A 12,453-nucleotide genomic window follows, 5' to 3' on the forward strand; every position below is an offset into this window, starting at 1 on the left:
TATGAAAGGATTCTTTGTTGGTTTAGAAACTATACTTGCTACGAGAATTCATTTGTGAATTCAAAAACGTCAAAAATCTAATCATCAAACGCGAAGCTGCAACCTATTTCTGGCTTTTAATGCCAGTTTGTTGCTTCTTTCTGGCATTTAACGCCAGTCTGATGCTTCTTTTTGGCGTTTAATGCCCAGAATTGTGCTAGACTGGACGTTAAATGCCTATTCTGCTACCCTTACTGGCGTTTAAACGCCAGTAAGTTTCTCCTCCAGGGTGTGCTATTTTTAATGCTCTTTTTTATTTTTCTTTAATTTTTGCAGTTGTTTTTGTGACTCCACATGATCATCAACCTAAAAAAAAGAAAATAACATAGATAAATAAAATTGGGTTGCCTCCCAATAAGCGCTTCCTTAATGTCAATAGCTTGACAGTGAGCTCTCATGGAGCTTCACAGATGTTCAGAGCATTGTTGGGGCCTCCCAATACCAAACTTAGAGTTTGAAACCTTTTTAAAACCTTTTTCAACTAACTAATTGACTTTTTGTTTGTTTTACTATTTCTTATCTTTTTCAAAATCACAACCGATTTTTTAAAATTATTTTAAATTTTCATTTTTAGTTATTAAATTTTTTCAAAAATTCCCCCCTCTCTCTCATCTTTTTTTAAACACTAACATTCCTCTTCCATTGTCAATTCAAACTCCATCTCTCTTTGTGTGTTCGAAATTTTACCCACCTCCTTCTTCTATTCTTATTTTCCTCTGACACCTTAAGGAATCTCTATACTGTGACATAGAGTATTCCATATTTTCTTTGTTTTCTTCTCTTTCATATGAGCAGGAACAAATATAAAGGCATACTTGTTGAAGCTAATCCTGAACCTGAAAGGACTCTGAAGAGGAAGCTAAGAGCAGCTAAAGCACAAAACTTTGAAGAGGACCTCACTGAAATTTTTGAAAAAGAGGCAGCCAAAGAAACAATTATGGCCGAACCAAAAAACAATGCAAGGAAGATGCTTGGTGATTTTACTACACCAACTTCCAACTTTTATGGAAGAAGCATCTCAATCCCTACCATAGGAGCAAACAATTTTGAGCTAAAGCCTCAATTAGTTTCTCTACTACAACAGAACTGCAAGTTTCATGGACTTCCATCAGAAGACCTTTATCAGTTTTTAACTGAGTTCTTGCAGATCTGTGATACTGTTAAGACCAATGGAGTCGATTCTGAAGTCTACAAGCTTATGCTTTTCCCTTTTGCTGTAAGAGACAGAGCTAGAACATGGTTGGACTCACAACCTAGAGATAGCCTGGACTCTTGGGATAAGCTGGTCACAGCTTCTTAGCCAAGTTCTTTCCTCCTCAAAAGCTGAGCAAGCTTAGAGTGGATGTTCAGACCTTCAGACAAAAAGATGGTGAGTCCCTCTATGAAGCTTGGGAAAGATACAAGCAATTGACCAAAAAGTGTCCTTCTGACATGCTTTCAGAATGGACCACATTAGATATATTCTATGATGATCTGTTTGAATTTTCCAAGATGTCACTGGACCACTCTGCAGGTGGATCCATTCACCTAAAGAATGCCTACAAAAACTCAGGAACTTATTGAAATGGTTGCAAATAACCAGTTCATGTATACCTCTGAGAGGAATCCTGTGAGTAATGGGACGCCTCAAAAGAGAGGAGTTCTTGAAATTGATGCTCTGAATACCATACTGGCTCAGAACAAAATATTGACCCAACAAGTCAATATGATCTCTCAGAGTCTGAATGGATTGCAAAATGCATCCAACAGTACTAAAGAAGCATCTTCTGAAGAAGAAGCTTATAATCTTGAGAACCCTGCAATGGCAGAGGTGAATTACTTGGGTGAAGCCTTTGGCAACACCTATAATCCTTCATGGAAAAGTCATCCAAATTTTTCATGGAAGGATCAGCAGAAGCAAAGCTTCAATAATAACAATGGTGGAAGAAATAGGTTTAGCAATAGCAAACCTTTCTCATCATCATCTCAGCAACAGACAGAGCATTGTGAGCAGAATCCTTCTAGCTTAGCAAACATAGTCTCTGATCTATCAAAGGCCACTCTTAGTTTCATGACTGAAAGAAGATCCTCCATTAGAAATTTGGAGGCACAAGTGGGCCACCTGAGTAAAAGGGTTACTGAAACTCCTCCTAACACTCTCCCAAGCAATACAGAAGAAAATCCAAAAGGAGAGTGCAAGGCCATTGATGTAATCAAAATGGCCGAAACCTTGAAGGAGGAGAAGGACGAAAATTCCAATGAGGAAGAACTCAAGGAACGTCCACCATTCAGTAAGGAGTACCCTAATGAGGAACCAAAGGAATCAGAAGTTCATACAGAGACCATAGAGATTCCATTGGACTTCCTTTTACCATTCATGAGCTCTGATGATTATTCATCTTCTGAAGAGGATGAAGACATTGTTGAAGGGCAAGTTGCCCAGTACATGGGAGCAATCATGAAGCTGAATGCCAAATTATTTGGTAATGAGACTTGGGAAGGTGAACCTCCTTCCTCACCAATGAAGTGAATACATTGGTTCAACAAAATTTACCTCAAAAGAGATAGGATCTGATGCAGGTGGAAATTGTCTCTCAACAAATTTCCTTTGGCAAGTGTACCGAATTTGTCGTCAAGTAAAAACTCACAATAGAGTGAGGTCGAATCCCACAGGGATTGATTAATCAAGCAACTTTAATTAGAAGAATGTTCTATTTGAGCTAATTCAAAATTTGGGTTGAGAGTTGCAGAAAATAAAATGGCGGGAATGTAAATGACGGAAAAGTAAATGCTAGAATTAAAGAACTGGAAGTAAATGACTGAAATTAAATTGCTAAATTGTAAATGGGAATGGGGTGTTTGCTCATGAAAATAAACGCATAAATTAAAGAGAATGGGTGAGATCAGAATTGGGGAGTTCATTGGGCATAAGAGATGTTGCAATTCTCTGGATTAAGTTCATTTTCATCTCTTCCTCAATCAATGCACTCATTGATCTCCTTGGCAATCTTAATTGATTGAATTACAATTTCTTGCAATTCAATCTCTCAAATCTTGATCAATAGCCAATTCCTTAGTCAATTGCTCATGAGAAGAGATGAAGTGTGGTCACTGATTATACCACATGCATTTCCCAAATCAAGTTTTGAGAGGATTATAGTCACATATCCATCCAAACCCAATTTGGTCCAGCATGAGAAAGCATTTCTAGCTTGATCTCTTCATTCCTTCTTTCAAGGTTCAGAAGGGATCCAAGTTTGAATAGTTTCTTTTCCAAGATAACTACCCAATGGGATGAAGATCGAAAGCTTTCAAGTAAAATCAAGAGAAAAGATAGAAGAAGAATGAAGAAAACTAGTATTGATCCATCAAATTACAACAGAGCTCCCTACCAAATGAAATGGGTTTAGTTGTTCATAGCTCTAAAAAATGAAAACAAAGATGGAGAATACATTCTGAACTAGAAGAGCAGAGAAAGTAAAATAGAGAGTAATGCTTTTTCCTTTCAAAACTCTTTCCAACTCCCTCAAATAATTCAAAGCTACTCCTATATATACTACTCTTCTATTCTTCTAGTTGATTCTTCAAGTCTTGGGCCTTTGGATCTTCAGTTTGGAGCATATATCTTCTTCACTTGGGCTTGGTTTTACATGCAGAGAGAAAGTGTGAAGTGGGCAGAGACTTTAGCTCAGGACGTTAGAGGTGTTAACATTCAGTGAGAAAATGGGTTCGAAGACGTTAGTGTCATTCAACTTTTTCACTAACGTTTCTTACCCAAGTAAAGGCCACGTTAACCTCAACGTTAGTGGCACAAACGTTGCCACTAACGTTTCCTCTTTGTCCTTCGCACACGTTATTGGGACTCAACTTTCCCAATAACGTTGAGAGCCTCCCCCTTTCCCACGTTAGAGTCCACGTTAACTTAGTTAACGTGGCTCTTTTAACGTAGGCGTGTGATGAGCGAATAATTTGTACGCTTTTTGGCATTGTTTTTAGTATGTTTTTAGTAGTTTTAGTTGAGTTCTTAGTATATTTTTATTAGTTTTTAGTTAAAATTCACTTTTCTGGATTTTACTATGAGTTTGTGTGTTTTTCTGTGATTTCAGGTATTTTCTGGCTGAAATTGAGGGACCTGAGCAAAAATCTGATTCAGAGACTGAAAAGGACTGCAGATGCTGTTGGATTCTGACCTCCCTGCACTCGAAGTGGATTTTCAGGAGCTACAGAAGCCCAATTAGCGCGTTCTCAACGGCGTTGGAAAGTAGACATCCTGGGCTTTCCAGCAATATATGATAGTCCATACTTTTCCCAAGATTTGATGACCCAAACCGGCGTTCAAATTCACCTTCAGATTTCCCAGCGTTAAACGCCGGAACTGGCACCAAAATGGGAGTTAAACGCCCAAACTGGCACAAAAGCTGGCGTTTAACTCCAAGAAGAGTCTCTACACGAAAAATGCTTCATTGCTCAGCCCAAGCACACACCAAGTGGGCCCGGAAGTGGATTTTTATGTCATTTACTCATCTTTGTAATCCTTAGGCTACTAGTTCCCTATAAGTAGGACCTTTTACTATTGTATTTTATCATCTTGAGATCTTTGAATCTTTTGATCACTTTGGGAGGCTGGCCATTCGGCCATGCCTAGACATTGTTCTTATGTATTTTCAACGGTGGAGTTTCTACACACCATAGATTAAGGTGTGGAGCTCTGCTGTACCTCGAGTATTAATGCAATTACTATTGTTCTTCTATTCAATTCCGCTTATTCTTTGTCCAAGATATCACTTGTTCTTCAACTTGATGAATGTGATGATCCGTGACACTCATCATCATTCTCACCTATGAACGTGTGACTGATAACCACCTCCGTTCTACCTTAGATTGGGTGAATATCTCTTGGATTCCTGATACATGATGCATGGTTGATCGCCTGACAACCGAGTGCTCGCCTGACAAACGAGCCAGCCATTCCGTGAGATCAGAGTCTTCGTGGTATAGGCAAGAACTGATGGCGGCATTCAAGAGAATCCGGAAGGTCTAACCTTGTCTGTGGTATTCTGAGTAGGATTCAATGATTGAATGACTGTGACGTGCTTCAAACTCCTGAGGGCGGGGCGTTAGTGACAGATGCAAAAGAATCACTGGATTCTATTCCGGCCTGATCGAGAACCGACAGATGGATAGCCGTGCCGTGACAGGGTGCGTTGAACATTTCCACTGAGAGGATGGGAGCTAGCCACTGACAACGGTGAAACCCTTGCATAAGCTTGCCATGGAAAGGAGTAAGAAGGATTGGATGAAGACATTAGGAAATCAGAGAGACGGAAGGGACAGTATCTTCATACGCTTATCTGAAGCTCTCACCAATGATATACATAAGTATCTCTATCTTTATCTTTATGTTTTATTCATATATCACCCATACCCATTTGAGTCTGCCTGACTAAGATTTACAAGGTGACCATAGCTTGCTTCATACCAACAATCTCCGTGGGATCGACCCTTACTCGCGTAAGGTTTATTACTTGGACGACCCAGTGCACTTGCTGGTTAGTTGTGCGAAGTTGTAGTGATCACAATTTCGCACACCAAGTTTTTGGCGCCGTTGCCGGGGAATGTTTCGTGTATGGACAACTGACGGTTCATCTTGTTGCTTAGATTAGGTAATTTTTTTCAGAATTTCTTTAAAAATGAATTCTAGAGTTTCATGATGATCTGTTGAAATCTGGCTGGCTGAGAAGCCATGTCTAATCTTATTGGACCGAGGTTTCAACTGATCATCACAAGAGCTTGTTGATCTCTATCAATCTTGCTATTGGAGCAATGATCTGCTAAGGCTTGGCTGGCCATTGGCCATGTCTAGTGTTTTGGACCGAAGCTTTCTTTGAAGGCTTGGCTGGCTGTGAAGCCATGTCTAATTCCTGGACCGGAGTCTTAGACTAGCATTGCAATGATTCCTGGAATTCAAATTAAGAATTCTGAAACCTTTATTTTCCATTTTCATATAATTTTCAAAAAAAGCACAAAAAAATTACAAAACCATAAAAACCAAAAAAAAGATTTTATGTTTCTTGTTTGAGTCTAGTGTCTAATTTTAAGTTTGGTGTCTTGCATGCATTGTTTATTTGATCTTGGTTCTATTTTCAAGTCAATAGTACAGGGAACTGAAGATTCAGAACATGCAGCAGAGGAATTACACAGAAAAAGCTGGGCGTTCAAAACGCCCAGTGAAGAAGGACAGACTGGCATTTAAACGCCAGCCAGGGTATCTGGTTGGGCGTTTAACGCCCAAAAAGGTAGTGCATTGGGCGTTAAACGCCAGAATGTGCACCATTCTGGGCGTTTAACGCCAGGATGGCACAAGAGGGAAGATTTTGTTTTCAAATCAATTTTTTTTCAAGTTTTCAAAGTTTTTCAAAATCAAATCTTTTTCAAATCATATGTTTTCAATCAAATGTTTTCAAAATCAATTTCTTTCCTTTTTCAAAGATACTTGCTAACAATTAATGATTTGATTGAACATTTCAAGTATGTTGCCTTTTCTGTTGAGGAAGGTTTAATGTTTGAATCATATCTTTTCTTGTTAGGAAAGTCATTAATTCTTAAAATCAAATCTTTTTTTTAAAAATTGTTTTCAAATCATATCTTTTCAATCATATCTTTTTAAAACCATAACTTTTTAATCATATCTTTTTTATTTCTAATTTCAAAATCTTTTTCAAAAATTACTTGATATCTTTCTCACTCTTGATTTTCGAAAATCAAATTAAAGTTTTTCAAAATGTTTTTAAAATCATTTTAATTAATTTTCGAAAAATCTCTTCCCCTCTTCTTACATCCTTCTATTTATGGAATACCACTCCTCCTCAATGCACAATTCGAACTCTGTCTGACTAAGTTCGAATTCTTCTCCTTCTTCCTTCTATTTTTCTTTTCCTCTGACACCTCAAGGAATCTCTATACTGTGACATAGAGATTCCACATTTTCTTGTTCTCTTCTCTTTCATATGAGCAGGAACAAAGACAAAGGAATTCTTGTTGAAGCTGACCCTGAACCTGAAAGGACCTTGAAGCGAAAGCTAAGAGAAGCTAAGGCACAACTCTCCGTAGAGGACCTAACAGAAATCTTCAAAGAAGAAGAACCCATGGCAGCCGAAAACAACAATAATGCCAACAATGCAAGGAAGGTGCTTGGTGACTTTACTGCACCTACTCCCGACTTCTATGGGAGAAGCATCTCTATCCCTGCCATTGGAGCAAACAACTTTGAGCTTAAGCCTCAATTAGTTTCCCTAATGCAACAGAATTGCAAGTTCCATGGACTTCCATTGGAAGATCCTCATCAGTTCTTAGCTGAATTCTTGCAAATCTGTGACACTGTCAAGACTAATGGGGTTGACCCTGAGGTCTACAGACTTATGCTATTCCCTTTTGCTGTAAGAGACAGAGCTAGGACATGGTTGGACTCACAACCTAAAGAAAGCCTGGACTCATGGGAAAAGCTAGTCAATGCCTTTTTGGCAAAGTTCTTTCCACCTCAAAAATTGAGTAAGCTTAGAGTGGAAGTCCAAACCTTCAGACAGAAGGATGGAGAATCCCTCTATGAAGCTTGGGAAAAATACAAACAATTGATCAGAAAATGTCCCTCTGACATGCTTTCTGAATGGATCATCATAGGTATTTTCTATGATGGTCTCTCTGAACTATCTAAGATGTCTTTGGATAGCTCTGCTGGAGGATCTCTTCATCTGAAGAAGACGCCTACAGAAGCTCAAGAGCTAATTGAAATGGTTGCAAATAACCAATTCATGTACACTTCTGAAAGGAATCCTGTGAACAATGGGACAAGTCAGAAGAAAGGAGTTCTTGAGATTGATACTCTGAATGCCATTCTGGCTCAGAATAAAATATTGACTCAACAAGTCAATTTGATCTCTCAAAGTCTGTCTGGAATGCAAAATGCACCAAGCAGTACTAAGGATGCTTCATCTGAAGAAGAAGCTTATGATCCTGAGAACCCTTCAATGGAAGAGGTGAATTACCTAGGAGAACCCTATGGAAACACCTATAATTCTTCATGGAGAAATCACCCAAATTTCTCATGGAAGAATCAAGAGAGACCTCAACAAGGTTTCAACAACAATAATGGTGGAAGAAACAGGTTTAGCAATGGCAAGCCTTTTCCATCATCTTCTTAGCAACAGACAGAGAATTCTAAGCAGAACCCAATGGTCTCTGATCTAATCAAAACCACTCAAATTTTCATGACTGAAACAAGATCCTCCATTAGGAATTTGGAGGCACAAGTGGGACAGCTGAGCAAGAAAGTTACTGAACTCCCTCCAAGTACTCTTCCAAGCAACACAGAAGAAAATCCAAAAGGAGAGTGCAAGGCCATCAACATGGCCGAATTTGGAGAGGAAGGAGAGGAAGTGAACGCCACTGAGGAAGACCTCAATGGGCGTGCACTGACCTCCACTGAGTTCCCCAATGAGGAACCATGGGAATCTGAGGCTCAGAATGAGACCATAGAGATTCCATTGGACTTACTTCTGCCTTTCATGAGCTCTGATGAGTATTCTTCCTCTGAAGAGGATGAGTATGTCACTGAAGAGCAAGTTGCTAAATACCTTGGAGCAATCATGAAGCTAAATGACAAGTTATTCGGAAATGAGACATGGGAGAATGAACCTCCTTTGCTCACCAAAGAACTGGATGACTTGTCTAGGCAGAAATTACCTCAAAAGAGACAAGATCCTGGGAAGTTTTCAATACCCTGTACTATAGGCACCATGACCTTCAAGAAGGCTCTGTGTGACTTAGGGTCAAGTGTAAACCTCATGCCTCTCTCTGTAATGGAGAAGCTAGGGATCTTTGAGGTGCAAGCTGCAAGAATCTCACTAGAGATGGCAGACAACTCAAGAAAACAAGCTCATGGACTTGTAGAGGATGTTTTGGTGAAGATTGAAGACCATTACATCCCTGCTGATTTCATAGTCCTAGAGACTGGGAAGTGCATGGATGAAACCATCATCCTTGGCAGACCCTTCCTAGCCACAGCAAAGGCTGTGATTGACGTTGATGGAGGTGAACTGATCATTCAAGTGAATGAAGAATCCTTTGTGTTTAAGGCTCAAGGATGTCCCTCTGTCACCATGGAGAGGAAGCATGAAGAGCTTCTCTCAAATCAGAGTCAAACAGAGCCCCCACAGTCAAACTCTAAGTTTGGTGTTGGGAGGCCACAACCAAACTCTAAGTTTGGTGTTGAACCCCCACATTCAAACTCTAAGTTTGGTGTTGGGAGGTTCCAACATTGCTCTGAGTATCTGTGAGGCTCCATGAGAGCCCTCTGTCAAGCTACTGACATTAAAGAAGCGCTTGTTTGGAGGCAACCCAATGTTATATTTTATCTACTTTCTTTTGTTATTTTATGTTTTTTGTAGGTTGATGATCATAAGAAGTCACAAAATCAATTGAAAAAGCAAAAAAAGAATGAAAAACAGGAAGAAAAACAGCACACCCTGGAGGAAGAACCTACTGGCGTTTAAACGCCAGTAAGGCTAGCAGGTGGGCGTTTAACGCCCAGTCTGGCACCATTCTGGGCATTTAACGCCAGAAAGGGGCACCAAACTGGCGTTAAACGCCAGGAAAGGGCAAGAACCTGGCGTTAAATGCCAGAAATGGGCACCAGCCCGGCGTTTAACGCCAGAATTGGCTCAAAACGTGTTTTTGCATGCCATTTGGTGCAGGGATGACTTTTCCTTGACACCTCAGGATCTGTGGACCCCACAGGATCCCCACCAACCCCACCACTCTCTCTCTTCTTCACCCATTCACCAATCACCTCAACACCTCTTCCCCAAAAACCCTTCACCTATCAAATCCCATCTTTCTCTTCACCACTCACATCCATCCTTCATAAAACCCCACCTACCTCACCCTTCAAATTCAAACCACTTTCCCTCCCAAACCCACCCATACATGACCGAACCATTAGCCCCCCTCTCCTATATAAACCCTTCTTCACCCCTTCATTTTCACACAACCTAAACACCACTTCTCCCCCTCTTTGGCCGAACACAAAGCCATTCCCGTCTTCCTCATTTCTTCTTCTTCTACTCTCTTCTTTCTTCTTTTGCTCGAGGACGAGCAAACCTTTTAAGTTTGGTGTGGTAAAAGCATTGCTTTTTGTTTTTCCATAACCATTTATGGCATCCAAGGCCGGAGAAACCTCTAGAAAGAGGAAAGGGAAGGCAAAAGCTTCCACCTCTGAGTCATGGGAGATGGAGAGATTCATTTCAAGGGTGCATCAAGACCACTTCTATGAAGTTGTGGCCTTGAAGAAGGTGATCCCCGAGGTCCCTTTTTCACTCAAAAGAGTGAATATCTGGAGATCCGTAATGAGATCCGAAGAAGAGGTTGGGAAGTTCTTACTAACCCCATTCAACAAGTCAGAATCTTAATGGTTCAAGAGTTCTATGCCAATGCATGGATCATCAAGAACCATGATCAAAATGTGAACCCGGATCCAAAGAATTGGCTTACTATGGTTCGGGGGAAATACTTGGATTTTAGTCCGAAAAATGTAAGGTTGGCATTCAACTTGCCTATGATGCTAGGAGATGAACATCCTTACACAAGAAGGGTCAACTTTGATCAAAGGTTGGACCAAGTCCTCACTGACATTTGTGAAGAGGGCGCCCAATGGAAGAGAGATTTAAGAGGGAAGCCGGTTCAATTGAGAAGGCATGACCTCAAGCCCGTGGCTAGAGGATGGTTGGAGTTTATCCAACGCTCAATCATTCCCACTAGCAACCGGTCCGAAGTTACTATAGACCGGGCCATCATGATTCATAGCATCATGATTGGAGAAGAAGTAGAAGTTCATGAGGTTATAGCCCAAGAACTCTATAAGGTGGCGGACAAGTCCTCTACCTTAGCAAGGTTAGCCTTTCCTCATCTCATTTGTCATCTCTATTATTCAGTTGGAGTTGACATAGAGGGAGACATCCTCATTGATGAGGACAAGCCCATCACTAAGAAAAGGATGGAGCAAACAGGAGACCCCACTCATCATGAGATCTCTGAGATTCCTCAAGGGATGCACTTTCCTCCACAAGACTATTGGGAGCAACTAAACACCTCCCTAGGAGAATTGAGTTCCAACATGGGACAACTAAGGGCGGAGCACCAAGAACATTCCATCCTCCTCCATGAAACTAGAGAAGATCAAAGAATCATGAGAGAGGAGCAACAAAGACAAGGAAGAGACATTGAGGAGCTCAAGCACTCCATAAGACCTTCAAGAGGAAGAAGAAGCCGCCATCACTAAGGTGGACCCGTTCTTTAATCTCCTTGTTCTTTATTTTCTTGTTTTTCGAAAATTTATGCTTATGTTTATCCATGTTTGTGTCTTATGATCATTAGTGTCTATGCCTTAAAGTTATGAATGTCCTATGAATCCATCACCTTTCTTAAATAAACAATGTTCTTAATTGAAAAAGATAAGAATTGCATGAATTTTGAATTTTATAACAATTTAATTATTTTGGTGTGGTGGCAACACTTTTGTTTTCTGAATGTATGCTTAAACAGTGCATATGCCTTTTGAATTTGTGGTTCATGAATGTTGGCTCTTGAAAGAATGATGAAAAAGGAGACATGTTACTGAGGATCTGAAAAATCATAAAAATGATTCTTGAAGCAAGAAAAAACAGTGAATGCAAAAAAAAAAACGAAAAAGAAAGAAAAAGAAAGAAATAAAGTTGTGATCCAAGGCAAAAAGAGTGTGCTTAAGAACCCTGGACACCTCTAGTTGGGGACTCTAGCAAAGCTGAGTCACAATCTGAAAAGGTTCACCCAATTATGTGTCTATGGCATGTATGTATCCGGTGGTAATACTGGAAGACAGAGTGCTTTGGGCCACGGCCAAGACTCATGAAGTAGCTGTGTTCAAGAATCATCATACTTAACTAGGAGAATCAATAACACTATCTGGATTCTGAGTTCCTAAAGAAGCCAATCATTCTGAATTTCAAAGGATAAAGTGAGATGCCAAAACTATTCAGAGGCAAAAAGCTAAAAGCCCCGCTCATCTAATTAATACTGATCTTCATAGATGTTTTTGGAGTTCATTGCATATTCTCTTCTTTTTATCTTATTTGATTTTCAGTTGCTTGAGGACAAGCAACAATTTAAGTTTGGTGTTGTGATGAGCGGATAATTTGTACGCTTTTTGGCATTGTTTTTAGTATGTTTTTAGTAGTTTTAGTTGAGTTCTTAGTATATTTTTATTAGTTTTTAGTTAAAATTCACTTTTCTGGACTTTACTATGAGTTTGTGTGTTTTTCTGTGATTTCAGGTATTTTCTGGCTGAAATTTAGGGACCTGAGCAAAAATCTGATTCAGAGACTGAAAAGGACTGCAGATGCTGTT

General features: G+C 39.9%; 1 non-coding gene across 1 annotated transcript; it reads right to left on the reverse strand.

Annotated features, from left to right (window-relative positions):
* Window positions 1–1,368: 1,368 nt before the first annotated feature.
* LOC130983435 (small nucleolar RNA R71) lies at window positions 1,369–1,476 on the reverse strand. The gene has a single exon (XR_009087426.1). It is a non-coding gene; the product is annotated as a small nucleolar RNA R71 (small nucleolar RNA).
* Between the last annotated feature and the right edge of the window lie 10,977 nt (window positions 1,477–12,453).

The sequence above is a fragment of the Arachis stenosperma genome, chromosome 5 (assembly GCF_014773155.1).
Source record: "Arachis stenosperma cultivar V10309 chromosome 5, arast.V10309.gnm1.PFL2, whole genome shotgun sequence".
Classification (NCBI taxonomy): domain Eukaryota; kingdom Viridiplantae; phylum Streptophyta; class Magnoliopsida; order Fabales; family Fabaceae; genus Arachis; species Arachis stenosperma.